This window comes from Bos grunniens, chromosome 24 (assembly GCF_055505025.1).
Source record: "Bos grunniens cultivar Pamir isolate PY7600 chromosome 24, Bosgru_T2T1.0, whole genome shotgun sequence".
In the NCBI taxonomy this organism is placed as follows: domain Eukaryota; kingdom Metazoa; phylum Chordata; class Mammalia; order Artiodactyla; family Bovidae; genus Bos; species Bos grunniens.
Genome location: NC_141188.1, coordinates 56,100,253 through 56,118,336, shown reverse-complemented (window position 1 = coordinate 56,118,336; position 18,084 = coordinate 56,100,253). Strand labels below are relative to the sequence as shown.

General features: G+C 44.0%; 1 long non-coding RNA gene across 1 annotated transcript; it reads left to right on the top strand.

Annotated features, from left to right (window-relative positions):
* Positions 1–8,506: 8,506 nt before the first annotated feature.
* On the top strand, positions 8,507–13,255 carry LOC147346317 (uncharacterized). Its single transcript, XR_015153552.1, has 2 exons — positions 8,507–9,082; positions 12,549–13,255. It is a non-coding gene; the product is annotated as an uncharacterized LOC147346317 (long non-coding RNA).
* The last annotated feature ends 4,829 nt before the right edge of the window (positions 13,256–18,084 follow it).

The window sequence follows — 18,084 nt, the reverse complement described above, 5'->3', positions numbered from 1 at the left end:
AGATCCCCTGGAGAAGGGAAGGGCAACCCACTCCAGTGTTCTTGCCTGGAGAATCCCATGGACAGAGGAGCCTGGCAGGCTGCAGTCCATGGGGTCACAAAGAGTCAGACATGACTGAACAACTAACAGTTGACAAATTTTGACAATGTATTCAGAGCCAGGGCGAGGTCCTTTTGAGAAATGATTCAGAGGGGGCAGAAATTAGACTAAGAGAATATGCTCAGAATTGGCATTGGCGACCACCTGCTTTTCACCCCACCAGACCCTGCCTCACATCTCACACACATACACATACACACACACACACACACACACACACACACAGTGAAGAACAGGGCAAAGAGGAAGCTCTGGAGGAGAGGGGATGTTTCTCCTGAAAGAATGTAAATAGTCCTCTCTTTTATAAACCTCTGATTGTGGTGGTAAGAAGGGGATACCCAGGTATTTGTCATCCAGAGCACATGTCCAAATGTTAGATCAACTGCAAACAAATAAAAACCAACTTCCTTCTAAAGCTCATCTCTGGAAAACGAGGGTGAACTTCCTGCCAGAGGAGTTTTATGAGCCTCCCAGCCAGGCAAGCCTAGGCCATCTCCCACCTTTATCTTGAACTCTTGCCTCCTCCCCAGGCCTAAAAGCATACCCAGCTCCAGTGCAGACTGAGCACCAGCAAGCACCCTAGTGAAGTGAATTCTAGCCCCAGTAACACAGTGTATTTGACTCCAGTGCTGTAAGAACCTGGTCTCTGGCCTTACTGGTGCCAGGGCACTTGTATCCACTAGCTTTCAGGGTCTCTGGAGGTTGCTCATAGGCTGGACCAGGAAACCTCACTGCCAGACCCCATCATGGGCAACCCACTGCCCCTAGAGTAAGCAGAACATAGGGGGCTGCCCTCCCGGGGAGCTCTCTGCCTCTGAATCACTCCTGCAGTTTCCCCCTGGGTCAGTAGTTGCTGGTATCCATAGCTTCATCAGCTCTGGTCAGTTTCCTAGACATCAGTGTGGGCCAATCAGACCCCAAACCAGAAGACCACATTAAAAAGTACTATCAGATCTTTCTCAAGAGCACTTCTTTCCGGATTTCCTTCTTACCTGGGTATGGGACAGGACTTTCCTTCCTGCATAGTGACTGGAAATCATTGATTGTAGCCTTGCTCTGCTAGCCTTGCTCAGAAGACCACCCCATAGATTTTCCCTGGGCTGTAGCTAGCTCACCCAGTCTGTCCTGAGTTCACTTCCAAGAGGCATTAGGGCGCCTTAAATATGCAAACGCAATATACTTGCTACGAGTAACAGAGAACAGGGTCAAGTACTCTAGGTGAGACCCCAGATTCATTTTATTTCACTCAAGTGAAGGAATCAGTCCGGCTGAACATCTGCGGGTCTGGAAGACTTGGCTGTTGAAAATTGTAAGGTGGGTAGGAGACCTTCAGAAGTGGTTTGTAAGATGTGGGTGGGAGTTCAGAGGCAGTGTCCATCTTGATTCTCTGGTGGAGAATCTATCCACAGACGACTCAAAGGAGCAGGCCATAATAGCCTTGGAACCATGATTAGGGTTAGGGTTAGGGTTGCATTCAGTCAACTCTGCTTCAAACAAACAAAAAATAAAAGAGAAGAAGTAGAATGGCAAAGAGTACATGATGGGTCATTTATAGCAAAAAGAATGAATCACCTGGTTGCAGCCAGTCTCTGGTGGATGTCTAACATTTTATTGATTCATACATTTTTTGGCCATTAACCAAAGTCATGTTCAATACAAAGATAAATGCTGACTAAGGGACTTATGAAAAGCTTTTTAAATTTTACGAGTCGCTCCTGCCTTCTCTTTTAGAAAACTCTTGCAAGTTTCGTAAAGAGAGATGCATACATTAGAGTAAGTTTGAAACTGCCTCCAGCCTGTAAGTTAGGCTAAAAACATAGACATTCTCTGTGGTTTTCCCTCTGTTCTCTGAAAAAAAATCACTTGTCAAAACAAGACAAAGATCCGAATTTATCATTGTACTAAATGTAAAATGAAGTGGAAGCCACAAGTTGGCATCTGTCCATCTCTCTCGGAAAATCACCAAGGATCTTTACAGCAAGATGGGTATTTGCTTTTTTTTAAAAAAAAAAAGAAAGAAAAGAAAGAAATAAATAGGTCCCTAGACAGATTAACAAATGAGTTCTAATTAGTCCCAGATGGTAGATTTATTTCCCACAAGGGCCAGTCCATCTCTCTTTCTCCCGTGGCTGCACGTGGCACCCCTAACTTCAGTTGCCCATGCTTCAGTGCACACAGCTCCTGCCCAGCTTCATTCAGGCTGAGAAACAAACCCATCTCCCCTTCTAGCTCAATATCTCCTAATTTCCTTTCTACTGATGACATCACCTTTATGCTGCAAAGCTGGTACCTTTGTTTCCTACAGAATAAACAGGTATTCTACTTGTCCCTTGGAGAAGGGCATGGCAACCCACTCCAGCATTCTTGCCTGGAGAATCCCATGGACAGAGAAGCCTGGCGGGCTATGGTCCCTAGGGTTGCAAAGAATTGCACATGACTGAAGCAACTTAGCATGCAAGCGTGCTGCTTGTCTCTAAGCTCTGAGTGATCTTATTTGAAAGTTCATCAGATGGGATATATTGCTGAGAAAATATTGCATTTCCTATGCCATGTGATTTGCATGTTCATGTTTGACACTGCCGAGCAGGAAACAATTTTATCGTGCCAGTGCTAAAGTGACGACGTAGTAAAGGTCTCAGAAATGACAACACCATAGCTGAAGGCTGTGAGCCAATTCGGCTCTAAACCATATCAGCAGTGTACTTCTCCCTACAGGTGGAGTTTGAGTGTGAAAAACCTTGTTTATGTACTGGCTATGACCACTACAGTGTCATCAAAATTTAAAAATTCTTCCAAGGATCTGCCTTCTGAGGAATGAATATGTTTCTCTTGAATTTACAAATTAGATGCTTTATTTCATTTTAGATTAATAGTAACTGGTGCAAACAGAGCCTTCATTTATTGACCTATATAATATACTGCAAGTAAAACACAAATCCATTTTTTACTTATTCTAGTTGGTTTGTTACCAAATGATTAGAAGGGCCTTTTTCTATAATTTTTTCATGCATTTTAGACTCTGGGAGGAACATTTTATTAGCGTACTCAAGTTGTCAGTACACTAAAAGCCTTGACATTTTGAAGAGCTCAGTTTCAACCCCTCAACCCCCCTCTTTGATGAACCCCATCAAATCCCTGACTTTCGGGAAAAAGATTGCCCACTTGAAGTTTGTCCGAATGCTGGAACAAATGAAAACTTCTTCCATCCACTCCATCTCCAAAACAGGGCATGAGTAGATTTTCATCTCTGTGGCTTCTTTCTCCTAATAGAAATGAAACTCTTTTATTTAAGTCCCACAGAGGTGTGACACCCCAGAGTCACTGCATACCACGTCATTCAGATTGGAGGGAGGTATTTAGGGGAGGTTAAGACGGAAAGAAGGAACCCCAAGCCTGCTTTTTCCTCCTGATTTAATAAAGTCTCTTAGCCTCCTGAGCCCACTGTGGTTTTCTCGAATTGCACAGCTGCTGCACAGCTGGCAACAACCTCGATCAATGCTGATCTTTGGCCAAAATGAAATGAAGGACTCAGTAGAATAGAAAGCTAGTGCAGAGTCACTGGGGCCGTCTGGGGGATATTGTTCCCCGTGGAAGGCGAGAAACCCAAAGAAGATGTACTGGACCTTGAAAGGAAAAAAAAAAAAAAAAAAAAATCTTCAAACAATTGGCTTTGGAACAGACATATAAGAAAATTCACCAGAAAGCTACTGTGTTTCTCGTCTTTTATCCATCAGCATGGAGATGGATTCCCTTTGGAGGATTTGGGGCTGGAAACACATGCTGGGGCCCTAAGGGGCAGAGCGGGACCTGTGTTATCCTGCAGGTCCCACCCGCCCCACATGGACTGACGCAGGAGGGTCAGAGGGAAGAGGGAGAGGGGTTAGAGAGTTCTAGTCCGTCTCTTAGCATTTTCAGTGCTTTTGCTCATTGGAAACAGCAAAATCTCCACCTAACCCTCGGGTTCCTTTCTTCATCTTTTATCGGGGGCTGAAAATGATCTTTAAATTTGATAGAAAGAAAATACATACTGGACAGATTTGGGCAGAGAGGGTTGATGAACGGAGGAGTCCCCTCGCCCCCCACTTCTCAGGTCCTTCTTCCACACCTGAGTTTTCTAGTCTTTTTCTTTTTAAAAATATAATATGGGGTTCTATCTAGCAAAAATGGAAATCAATGACAAATTATTAAATTTCTTAGGTTCTCAGTGAAAATTTATTTACAGACTTATTATTTAGTCGATACTACCTACTACCATTTATGGGCTTCCTAGGTGGCTCAGCGGTAAAGAAACTGCCTGCTAATGCAAGAGACTCTGGTTCGATCCCTGGGTTGGGAAGATCCCCTGGAGAAGGAAATGGCAACCCACTCCAGTATTCTTGCCTGGAGAATCCCATGGACAGAGGATCCTCACAGGCTACAGTCCATATGGTCACAAAGAGTTGGACACGACTGGGCACACACGAGCACACACACCACAGTGTGCATGGAGGAAATATATTAGACCTCTGGGTCACACTGCATGTATGTATTCAAGGGATTTATATATATATACATACAAAATCTCTGAATTCAACCATTTGAGGCAAAGAGACCAAGTCGTTGCACCCGGGAACCTGGCTGGCAGCCCCCTGCGTGTGACCTTTCCCAAGTGGCTTGCTGGCTTGCTGCTGTGGTCTGTGCCCTGGAGAGAGGAGGGCAGCCCTGCCTGCCTCTCACACCCGTCAGAGGGCGGGAGGCGCAGTAAACTGAACTGATACTCTTCCTCCTCGGCCAACCCTTCCAGCCAAGCCTCCCAATGTGACTCTTCCTACTGTTTCAGGCCAGCCCATCCTCCACACAAGCCTCTCCCATTTCAAAAGCCTCAGATCCACTGAACTGGTATCTCTGGGGATGGAATCAAGATGTCTGGATTAAACACAACATTCCTCCAGGTGATTCTAACGCATGACCAGCTCAAGTAACTGTTATTTCAACTGAATTTTATGAACTTGACTTATTTCATGCTCTGGCTAATAGGATCTGACTGCTTCTCCTGCCTTTCCTAACTTTTCTGGCTGTAATTTCTGATCTTCTCTTTTTCCCTTTCTACCTGGACAGATTTTTGTTCTGTTGATCCTATACCATATCCTATAGATCAACAGATGAACACAATAGGCTCCGTCCACCCCTCCTGTTGATCCCTGCACTAGTCGGTTTTGGTTGCCTGCTTCTCAAGCATCCATCTCCTTCTCCCACCAACATCCTCTGGCTTCTCTTTGGGGGAATTCACCCACTCCCTCTTGCCTTTGAGTTTGGTTGAAATTGTTCCCACCTCTATTTCTAGAGGTGGACCTGAATGGCTTAAAGCAATAAGTTTTTTATTTCCTCCTTGGGCACAGTGATTAGTTCCGAAATGGGGATTGCAGCAGTAGAGATGGGGGGAGGGCTTTCACAGGTGTTTGGGACACCTGTGAGAGGAAAGTTGGTCCTTAATTTACTGCAGATACCAGAAGTGATGCTTTTTCCTCCCTGGTAGATCTGACAAAGAAGGAAACCCTCCAAGACCTGCTGGCCACCATCTCGTAACTATAGAGAAAGCGTCCGCTAAGAATGAAGTCCGCACTGAGGAAGCAAGGCTGACAAGGACAGGGAAAGGAGCTGGGTCCCAGTTATGATGTTGGAGCTGCTGTTCAGTGAGGAGAGTGTTGAAATCGTTCAAACTGACAGATGATGAGGCTCTAAACCAAAGCAGTAGCAGTGAGAGAGATTAAAGAGGTGGATTTTACAGGATGTGAACATGACAAAGATAGTCATTGATGATGCAGGGGAAAAGGTCAGTTCTTGGAGTGAGGTCTCTCATGTGGTATAAAGGAGATCCCAGGTGTGGATGGAAGGCTAAATCTCAGGTAAGAAAAGGTATACCTACTGGAAAGGTGTACTGTACTCAGATGAGGGAGGGGGGAGAAAGACTGAGCACACAGGGACACCCATGACTAGTTTGTTACCACTTTGAACTCCAAACTTGTCGGGCGATTCATTCATTTACCCATTCAACCAATACTCATTGCCGAGAGTTGAGCTACATGCTTGAGATGCAGCATGGTTCCCTTATAACGTCCTGCACAATGGCCTCTGTCAAGCTGAAATTTCCGTGAAGATCTGGGACCTACCAGAAGATGTACGTGCATACTGTATCCCATTTCCTGGATTCTAAATCACTGGAATTTGATACATCTTCCCCAGAGACACAGGCTTCCCCAGTGGCTCAGCGGTAAAGAGTCCAGCTACAATGCAGGAGAAGCAGGAGACAGAGGTTTGATCCCTGGTCTGGGAAGATCCCTGGGAGGAGAGCATGACAGCATGCTCCAGTATTCTTGCCTGGAGAATCCCCATGGACAGAGGAACCTGGTGGGCTACAGTCCATAGGGTTGCAAAGAGTCAGACACGACCAAAGGGACTGAGCATGCACGTACCTCAGAGGCACATTTAGATTTCCCCAAAGCTCCCCAACTCTTTGAGCACAGATTTTGAACTTGGACCATGTTGCCTTTTTTGGTAACATAATGTGAGACCCACCTCTTAGCAAAGGGGCACCATGCTTTTCTTCCCCTGCGAAGTTTCAAACCCTCTATTCCTTCAGCTTCTGCTTTAGCCAATTTTGCCAGAGTTCTGAGGGCCTGCAGTTAGCCAGCTCCTTCTGGAAATCACATTGTTTTAGACAACATTGAGGCTCTGATGGGTGGAGAAGCAAGAATGCTTTCAGTGGTCTTGTTTGCAAGCCTTTGATGTTTCTTCTCAGTCATATTGTGTCAGTGGAAACGCTGGTCGGAGCAGACTCTGGCAATGAATTCAAAATGCACAAATGTCGAGTGTGTGTTTTTAATGGCTTTAAGCAATTCAAACAATTTAGGAATAATTAGAAGTAGCAGCTCACTAAGCCAGGAAGGCTGAGGGCCTGGATGGTCACTGGCTTGTTGCTCCGCCTGGGATGGTATTGTGAAAGGGATGCTTAGGTCAATGATGGTTCCTGCTGAGAAAATTCGGGCATAATCGAAATCAGCTGCTGCCTCTGTGGTGCAGATGCCCCTGAAAATGGGTCATTAGAAATTAACTGGGGAGAAATGTGGTCCCTTGGGAAAATGACAATGAACTAAAAATGCAGGAGTGAACACATTAAATACATAAACACCTACACAACTAAAACAATTTTTTTTAAAAAAGGTGATTTCTTCAAACTAGAAACGTATAGAAACTGAAGTTCAGCATCCAGTATATTTGGTCCAGGAAATTCTCCCAGGACACACAGGGAAGGTAGCGAGCTGGTAGAGAAAGGAAATCGTGTAGGCAATGGTCAACCAAGGACAAAAAACATGGATTAGGTTATCCGTAAGCACGTTAAGTTGATAAAAAAAAAAAAAAAATTCCAGCATCAGAAGGAATAAAACAGTTGAAAGATCATTAACATGAATCAGAGATTAATCGACATAAAACTTAAGAAGGCTGAGCCCGGGTTATCTGCTATCAATGGGACTTGTTTTAGCAGGGAATTTCAGAGGATTTATCACCAGATAATATGGATAAAGAGGTGCTCTTGAGTCTTTAAAGAGATATAACCAAATGAAGTAATCCTGCAAGATGACTTTCGTTTTACAAACGACCCATATTCAAGACCAAAAAAAAAAAAAAAAATCCATAAGAACATTGTGTCTTTTGCAAACCCATATGCAAAAATGTATCATCTCTATGCTTCATTATTCTCTAACTACAAAGAAAAATCAGTTTGGGCCTCTTTCTTCAAGAGAACCAAATTTGAATTTGAGCGGCACTTCTCGCCAAATGAATTCATCTTTTCAATTATGTTAGAAGGACACACAGAGAAGAAAAAAAAATTCAAATCTTTTTTCTGCTTGTTCCAATCAATTTAGATCCTTTCCATTTTAAGAGAGCAGTGAAAACTTGGAAATTTAAAATGTCGACTTTACAAGAAGCTTGAGTTTTTGAATTCACAACAATGATTGTAGAAAAATGACAGCCTTTGTCTTTTTCTGTTAATCGAGGAATAGCCAATTTAAACAAAAACAAAACTTCTTACATGGCTTTCTTCTTTCCTTTCTATGGAATTGACTACCATGTTTTTTTGCTTTTAACTCATTTGGTACTTTTATTAGAGGACAGACAATGAACTACGATTATACTTCTGCCTACTCTGGCTTCATCTTTTTTCCCTCAGATTTTAATAATATTTTTTGTGCATTTCTGCTACACGTCTTTTCTGAAAATGGGCTCTATACACCTGTGCTCTTTCCCTTTCTCTGGTTAACTGTCAGGCCTCTGGCTCCCAAGGCCCTTGTCCACGCCCCACAGACACTAGAGAGACAGGTAGGACTGAAGGGTCAGTTGGTGTGACAGTCCCATTTGGACCTTCTGGAACGGCCCCACTGCATGGAGACCAAGTCAGAGACCAGCCAGGACTCTTCATATCTGCGAGCCTGGCCAGGTGGGGCTAGGCCGGGTGAGATGGGTCAGGGGCTCTAACTACAGAAGGAGAAGAGCTTTCGTGTAATTGGAGGAACTGCTCTGGCTGGGAGTTCCCCACCATTTCCTCTGTACCCCAGCAGACTCTGGATGGGCCTAAAGTGTTGGCAGTTGGGTCGCAGCCCTTGATACCCTGAGAACTCAGGAGGCAGCCTTACACAGCTGTGAAGGGCACAGGCTTTGGAATCAACAGGCCTAAGAACCAGCCATTCCAAAAAGGGCTCTTGAAACTCATGGGAGGGACAAGGGTCTTGAGAGTCAAGGCTCCTTATTTCCATGAGCTCAGTGTTTTGGAAAACAAAACACTTCAGGGTCTATGATCTAACAATGTCTGGGAGGAACTTCACTGGTGATTCAGTGGCCAAGACTCCAACCTCCCAGTCCGGCGGTCCTGAGAAAGGGAACTAGATCCCATGTGCTGTAACCAAGAATTCACATGCCTCAGTGAAGATCCAATGCAGCCAAATAGGTAAGTATTAAAAAATAAAAAGTCCTAGTATTAAAACCGGTAAAGAGCTCAACTAGCCTGTATGCAAAGATCAGACAAATGTGGTCGAAGGTGTGTAGAGGAGGAGCTATAGAGAGAGAAAAGATGGTTTATGTGTGGCTTTTTCTCTGAGAAGGGGTCCTGTTGCTTGCCTGCTCTGCTGGGGAAGGGGTGGGCTGGACACTGGAAATCCCACACACATGGGAGAGTGACTCACTTCCTGGGTGCCTCCAGGGGTGCTGGGCTGGAAGAGAAGCCCTTGGGGTCAGCACAGGGTGCAGACTTAGGACAGAGCTGACCGCAGGGCCAGGTCAGGGAAGCAAAGAGTGGGGGTCTGAGGATGCGGCGGAAACGGGGCCGGAGCTGGAGCATCCCATTAAGACCCCGGATGGTAGAAGCTGCCCTCGGGAAGTCACAGAAGTATCCGAATTCACTGCCTGAATGTAACTAGAGCAAGTATTTTTCCAATAGACTAAATGGATCTTAAAAGATAATTTAAATTCATTTATATAAAAATATTCAAATTTAGAGCTATTTGTACCCAAGTATGTAGCTTGCAACTTTTGTACCTTGTAAAGGACTTAATACAGTACCTTTTTCAGTGGAGAGCCACTGAAGGTTTTCAAGTACTTGATGGCTGTAACTAAAATTTTGTGGTAGAATGAAAAGGAGAAAGCTTGAGGGTCAGGTGACTAGTTAATGGTGAGGATGATACTCAGTGATAAAAAAAAAAAAGAGAGATTTTGACTTTAAGACACAACCTAGATATTGAGGATTCAGAAATGAATTCAATGCAGAGTGCAAAGTGAAGGGACAGTTCAAATTTTGGGAGAGCTTGAGTACCTGGAACATCAACGTACTGTCAGGAAGTGGAGAAGAGCAAGTGATACTGTGGAGGTGATAAGTTCATCTGTCAAGTAATTTGTTGTTTTTGCATTATTCAAAATAATCCAAATAGCCATATGGGAAAGCAATTGAATGTTGTAGATGCAGAAATTGGTGTGCAGACTGGTACATGAACACTCACAGAAGCAGTATATGCATAATAGCCAAAAATCTGGAAAAATACCCAAATGTGGTCTGTCCATAGAATGGAATATTATTCAGCCATGAAAAGGAAGGAAGTACTAATACAACAGATTACATCAAGCCAAGTAGAAAAAGTCAGCACAAAAAGTCACATGTTGTATGATTTCATTTATATGACGTGTCCAGAATAGGGAAATCTATAGAAACAGAAAGTAGGTGCCAAGGGCTGGCGATGGGTGTGTTTGTGTGGAAACAGCAAGTGAGAGCTAATGTGTATAGAATTTCTTTTAGAGAGGACAATAGTGCCCACAATTAATTGTGATGGGAGCACAACTCTGGGAATATACTAAAAAACACTGAACTTATTTAAAGGGGTAAATTGTATGGTATGAAAATTATACCATAATTACCTTTTTTTAAAAAAAAAAATGGGTATACAATGGCTTCCCACATGGCTCAGTGGTAAAGAACCTGCCAGCCAATGTAGGAGACACAGGAGACATGAGTTTGATCCTTGGGTCAGGAAGATCTCCTGGAGTAGGAAATGGCAACCCACTCCAGTATTCCTGCCTGGAGAATCCATCAGACAGAGGAGTCTGGTTTTGGTGTTGCAGTCTTTGGGGTTGCAGAGAATTGGACACAACTGAGCCCCCATGAACACACAAAGGGCATTAGCAACTTGTCCAGGCTGACCGAGTTAATAAAGCAGCAGTGTGAGTCCTAGATTTGCCCAGGGCTGAACACAGACAGGCTCAAAAGCAATTTCAGGTCTGCATCAAATTGTGTCATTTTGAAGACAGATCAGGCAGGCATCTTGAATTACCTTCCTTTTAATGCAGACTTGGCCAATAGTGGTATTCAAATCTAAATTCAGGTCTGCGATTGCAGAGACTTTTCTTGAGAATATAAGAATGTCACAAACTCAACCTCCATGAGCATTATCAGACACTGGAATAAGATGCTTTCCTGGAGTCTATTGAATAACTAGATTTCTAACGATCAGGGAAAAGTGAAGTTACAACTGTTTGGCTGTCTGCTGAATAGATGCCGTGGAGAGTAGGATGTCGACCTCAGGCTGGATGGTCTGGATGGAGCTCAGAGTCTCTCTTGTTGCAAATGATGTGTCTGGCCAAGGATGTGGTTGGGTGACCTGTCCAAAGTCACTTGGGCCCCTTGAGCTGATGCTAGACGTCAAGACTGAAGACCTTTTTAACGTGATAACACTTTGATGTCATGCTTTTTGGGAACTTTTCAAAGTTTTTATGAAATACTGACAACTGGTTTTTAATTTCTCATCAGAAAGCAATACCCTGATTCAGAAGATGCAAAAACCAAATTCTGAAAACAGCTGTATTCTTTGAAAAGGCAAAGGAAATTCTGGTCCCATAGATGCTGGATATCATAGATTCCCCATATTCCATCATTGTTTCTATTTCACTTTACAGTAAAAGCATCTTGAAACTCTAAATCCTAAACATAGCCTGTACATGACAGCAGAGAAACTTTCAGAAAAAGAATAAATTGCTAAACGCAAGTGTGGACTGTAATTTCTTGACGTGGAAGGGAAGCAGATGCGCCCGACTGAACATGTCGTTATTAAATTCGCTTCCAACTGGCGTTTTCTTCTCCTTTGGTGGGAAGGAGGGGTCTTGGCACCAAGTTCTCTTTTCTGTTAATCAAGCAGCCCTACTGTGGTGTAGGCCCTGAGGAGTTCCTCTCGGGTCGCGTGTTAATTTTGAATCAAGGCTGAAGCTATAGCCCTAAATTCTGGATTTTGTCCCTGCTACACCTGGGCTTCAGAGTAGGCTGCTAAGTTGAGTCGCCCCTTCAAAAGCAGTAGTATGTAATAGCCTGTTGTATCTTTAGCATCCTTTAGCACCGCTTATTAAAGTACAGCATAAACTTGCAAAAGGCAAGCAGCTGACACGTATCCAGTATTTATTATGGGCTGAACACAGGGCTGGGGACATTGGATCCTTCATGGCTAATCTTCATAAGAGCGAAACAAGACAGGCGTTTTCTCCACCGTGGTGGGGCTGCAGAATTGCAGCTCTGAGGGGCTAAGGAGCTTGCCTGTGTTCACATTTTGGAAGGGGTCAAGCTGGCCTTGCAAAGTTCTGACAATGAAGCCTGAGGCTCTTCACAATGCGTGGAGACATAGAGACCATCTTATACACACCCAGCTTTCCAGTAGAAGAATGGTAGTGAAGGGAGTTAAGAGACCACCAACACCTTACAGCCTGGCCAGGACAGGACCTGAGGTTGTCTGGGGATGGGGGTAAGACCCCCATTTGGTCTGACCTGGCAGGTGACGACCAGAGAAACAAGAACTTAGAAATGGTCCAGAACGTCATTTGTCAGACTAAACAAAGATGCTGGAAGTTCATGCTTACGGATGCATTTTGACGTCTATTTCTAGGACATGAAGAGAAACTCCCAGGATCCTCCATCATACTCCAAGCTGCCCATGGGGGAGAGAAGCATGGCCCTCAATAATTGGTGCCAACTGCCAAGGAGCTGTGATGTCCATTCTTACTGGCCCGGGGAAACATTAATTTATATATCCATGAGTCTTGCCCTTTCTTCTTACATGGAACCTCCTGTGGTAGGGCTGAGAATGTTGGACTTGTGTGCAGAATGCCTAGTCTGTGGATTTGGTGTTTGGATTTGCTGTGGATTTGCTGTCTCTTACAGGAGGTGACCTCTCTTCTCTGCAACTCAGTTATTTTGTCTATAAAACAGAGCACTGGCTGTTAGCTCTTAGAGATTTCCTGTATATCAGGTCTGGCCACAACTCATATTTTTACCATGGAGAGCATTTGAACTGTTCCATCCTGGGTCCCTGAAATGCTTTTCCTTCTGATAGTCGTGATCACGAGTGCTTGTGGGGCTGGGAGGATGTCCATGGCTGGAGAACTTTCAGCAAAGCTCCAGTGGAGGTCAACATGCCACACTGGCTTTTATACAGATCCTTTGAACACCATACTCTAATATTCTGAGCTGCATATTAAATACAGGCCAATGGGACTTGGGCCTAAAAAGGTGATATATGAACACTTAAAAATATACAAGTCACTCAAAGGAATGGTTCAAATGGCTAATAAATTTGGAACGAATACAAAGAAATACTTTTCCATGCAGAGTGTGGTTGACCTGTGGAATTTGCAGCTGCAGGAGGTAATTGAGTCAAATGCCGTGGGTGGATTTCATAAAGAGTTGGTGTGGCAGACAGCTGCCTGAGCAGTGCAAATTGTGCTGTTAAAATTATGCACTGGTTAGGCATCCACCATTGTCGCAAGGGGACAGAAGTCTCTAGGACTTGAGACTCAAGTGGGGGTTAGCAGCTATTTTTACTAGAGAGCCCTTTATTTTTCCAAAGTACTTTCTCACATCACTCCTCTGAAGTAGGGAAAAAAAAAAAGGAAGGGGGTGTAATGTTAACTTCTCTATTTGAGTGTGTGTCGAAAGAGAGGCACCAGGAATGTTTGTCGTTTTTCATCAAAAAGAAAAAAATCACGCGACGTTTCCTTTTAACTCAGGTTAAGTCACGTTCTCATGTAACTGCACATTTCCCACTGTGCTTTCCAAAGTCAAATTTCTTCACAGCAACCTAGTTTGTTTTTCTCAGAGAATTCTGTCACAGTGGAAGAACAGAGCTCTTTTGCCTTTTAGCAAATTCTAGTGGCTTGTTTGACGATGAAGCTGATGACTGAAAGGGTCTTCAGAGGGTCCTGGTCTTCCAAACCCACCCCAAACCTTCCTGAATCCTCTAGAAGCTCTCTGGGATTGCGCCAACTCTGAAACCATTGTATATTCAGATATAGGAAACAGGAAAGAAGAACAAGGGTCTAGAGATTTTTAAAAAACATTTTCCTTCAGGACTGGATTGGATGGGTGCATCAGAAGGCTAGGTCCTGACATTCTGCTTTGTGGATGAAGCCTTAGTGTCCATAAGGTCACAGCCATTCTTCATTCTGTCTGCGCATTCTTGGTGTTTATTCCCTTATCCTGAGATCCTGTCATCAGCAGCCCGTCAGAGGTGGTGGTGCCCAGGTTGTTGACCCCCCTGTTTCTGGCATGTTGTGAGGTGGGGATTGGAGGGAAGTTACCGTGATGACCAGGTAACTCTCCAGCACACTTTGAAAAGTGTTGGGTAAAGGCTTTGGGGTGGCTCCCAGCCTGGGGACTGCAGACACTGGCATCGGGGTCTGGGTTGTTCAGCCCTGTATAAACTTCTATTTTCTAAAAAGACCACTTATGCTCTTGACGGGTCTAAGGGGAGTCTACATTGTCAACCTCCATGAAATAGGGCTCTGTTGCTCAAGGGAAAGAGAGAACTCACAATGCGGGGTTTCGGGCTTTCCTCTCTGTGCGGCTGCGCTCAGGGAAATCTCTTTGAATGTGAAACCGAAGAAGGCTCGTGAAGAACTACAGACCCTCAAAGACAGATGACGGGCAAACCTGCCATCGCTTGGGGTCTGTCAAAAGCTTCAGCTCATTTGCCTGTTTCTGAGTCAGTGAAACCAAAAACATATTTTTCCAAACACACTTCCACCCTCCCATCATTTAAAAAATCCTGTGTAATTTAAGGGAAATTCAATCCATATGCTTTTGATTTGTTTACACTTGTATCATCAAAATATGTTTTTAAAGAGCTTGCGGAGATCCCAAAAGGCTCCTCAGCCTTTTAAATGAGCCTTTTAAAAGCTTTTTTTTCCCTTTTTAGTAAACAGGAGGTTGCATGTTGCCAAGGGTAAATGAACTTGAAAATGAAGAGGTTTGTGCTGGGCTCAGAATTTTAAATCCACCACTTCTGCTTGGGGTTTGAATTCTAAAATCAGCTCCTGGAGACTTGTCTTGTCTCTGAATTGTTACAGTTCATGCGGCCAATGAGGGATTTGGTCTGTAATAACTGTATCACCAGAGCAAGGGGTCAGGGCCTTCTTCAGAAAGCAGTGAAAAGACAAGATTAAGGTACTCCCACCCCACCCCCCTTTTTTTTTCCACAAGAAAGGAAGAGAAAAAGAAAAAAGGAAGGAAAGGAAGGAAGAAGGGTAGAAGAAACAAAGAAAAACCCCAAACATCTCACTCTTCCCAAGTCCCATAAATGACTCTATAAAGTTATCCTGAGAAAGTAACTGATCTTAACCATATTTGCCTATATTTTTGGAAACATTAACTGTTCTTCACAAAGTTCTCTGTGTTTTTCCGTAATATTAATTTTTACGTGTTTAGCCCTTGTGGAATTTGTTGCATATCGCCCCTGCTGTTTATGTCCTGGTGTTTTGGCCGAGGGGTGGGAGGGAGGCCCCAGCTCCTCGACCAGGGACTGAACTTGCACCCCTCGCCTGGGGAGGTGAAGTCCCAGCCTCTGGACTGTCGGGGAAATCCCCGAAGTCCTCTGTGTTACATGGTGTCATGAATTGTTATGGTTGAAAGGGTTTCCCCCTTTACAGATGGGAGATGGGACCAACTTACGCCCTGGGTGAGGGGTGCCCCTGGAATGGAGATTCTCCTGGGTTCTTGCTCATTCTACCTTCCTCACTTCACCACTCTGCTCTAAGCCCCAGGCCGAGTTGACAAATGAGGAAATGTGAGAGACGAGTAGAGTCATTCCTCTGCATGAGCACGGATTACTCTTCATCCTACCTTCACAGAATCCCCTCATTATCTAGCACTTACCACTTGAGAGGAGTCGGTAATTATCTGTTGGAAGAAGGAACAATTAGAGCCATGTAAACTAGAGAAAGAAGCTCAGAGCTAAACACACACTCACACACACATTCTTAGAGGCACCAGAAATTTAGTTTTGCTTGACTTCCTTGAGTCTCTTGTTTCTCTCCGATTTTCCCGTCCAGCTCATTGCTTGGCTTTGTCAGATATTTCAGACCAAGACATTTCCAGAATAATGTCATCAGCCGGATCTTCTTTCATATCGGATATCAGAGTCTGTAATCCTGCAACTCCAAGAGAGGGAAAGGAAGACAAAACAGAGCTTATAGATTATCCCACCATCACTGTTAAATGGGTCCTATCTGTCTAGCCCTCTCATGGAGGGGAAGGGTTGGGTGGAGACCGCAGCGAGAACCTCCGTCTTGGGCTTCTCCTTTGGCAACACTCAAGTTAATGTTAGCCACGAACCTGTGACCTGGGTGTGTTCACAGATTTGTGACCATGCTGACATTTCTGATTTTAATCCAATGATATGTGTGTTTAATTAATTCCTTGTTAGGAGTGTTTGGTTTATCAAAACAGAGTATTTAGACACTAGCGATGCATCCTGGAAACAAAAGGAAAGAAAGTACAATTGTTTTTGCTTTTCTAGTTTCAACAATAATAACAAAAATCCCCCCAAACCTATTTTATGTGCTAGGTAAAATTTGGTGGTAATGTGTGTTTTTGTCTCACTATTGAGATACAAATCTATAAATATATGTTCCTTCCAAATGCTTATATATCTATATCTCAAATTTGCAAGGAGAAAAATCCTTCTATGAAAAAAATCATTCTATGGTCTGCAGGTAACTGGAAGTATGAATTGTAGGAGTCTTTCACGTATTTGATTTGGGAGGGATTTTCCTCAGAGACCAGAAGAAGCTGATCAGATCAACAGGCAAAGAATAGTGGTCACAGTAAAAGAGCTTGGAAAGAACTTTGCTCCTGTAGAAGCAAGAACCTTGAATAAGCTGATGTTTGTATCACCACATATTTGATTTACTTTATGCTTTCATAGTTGGAGTTTATGCTTTCATAGTTGGAGGGTTAGATTAGGGCTCATCCGGCCAGTGTTTCTGCAAGTTTTCTGAACATAAGACCCCGCAGAGGTCTGGGCCTCCATCCAGACCAACTAAGTCAGCATCTCTAGGAGAAAGGTCTGACTAACAGCAGATTTAATAAGCCCTCCAGGTGATCTGTGTCATCAGGGAAGAACTACTGACCCAGTACCTGTGGATATGCACAGCTGGTTAGTGGTGGGACTGGGTGGACACTGTTCAGTTCAGTTCAGTCGCTCAGCTGTGTCCAACTCTTCGAGACCCCATGAATCGCAGCATGCCAGGCCTCACCAACTCCCGGAGTTCACTCAGACTCACGTCCATCGAGTCAGTGATGCCATCCAGCCATCTCATCCTCTGTCGTCCCCTTCTCCTCCTGCCCTCAATCTTTCCCAGCATCAGGGTCTTTTCCAATGAGTCTGCTCTTCACATCATGTGGCCAAAGTATTGGAGTTTCAGCTTCAGCATCAGTCCTTCTAATGAACACCCAGGACTGATCTCCTTTAGGATGGACTCGTTGGATCTCCTTGCAGTCCAAGGGACTCTCAAGAGTCTTCTCCAACACCACAGTTCAAAAGCATCAGTTCTTCTGCACTCAGCTTTCTTCACAGTCCAACTCTCACATCCATACATGACTACTGGAAAAACCATAGCCTTGACTAGATGGACCTTTGTTGGCAAAGTAATGTCTCTGGTTTTTAATGCTGAGGGCCCTTCATTCTAATCCATGCCATCTTGACTTTACTCACCTGTGTCTTTGATGAGCAAAATTGGACTTTCTAGAAAGATCCATGAATGGGATTTAGGAGGCTGAATTTCTGGATCTTTGTGTCCTTACAAAGTGGCTTAAATTTTCCCCATCTTGAATCTCCATCTGTATAATTCAGAGCTAGGATGAGATCTCAGAGGCCTTTTCCAGCTTTCCTCTCATAAGAGACATTTGGAATTGCTGCTGGTCATCCCCCAAAGCAGGGGCTGCTTCTTATTGATCTCTGATTCCCTAGCAGCCGGCTCTTAAACTCAGTGAGTGACGTGGAAGTACAATTGCATATGAATGTAGCAAATTGAACAATTCATTACAAAACTTTTTTCCATGTTTTGTCTTTTCCAGATTTTTATATCTAACAGTGATTTTTAAAATAGGAAACCTGCTGTACCAGAGCAGTATTGGTGTGAAGGTTC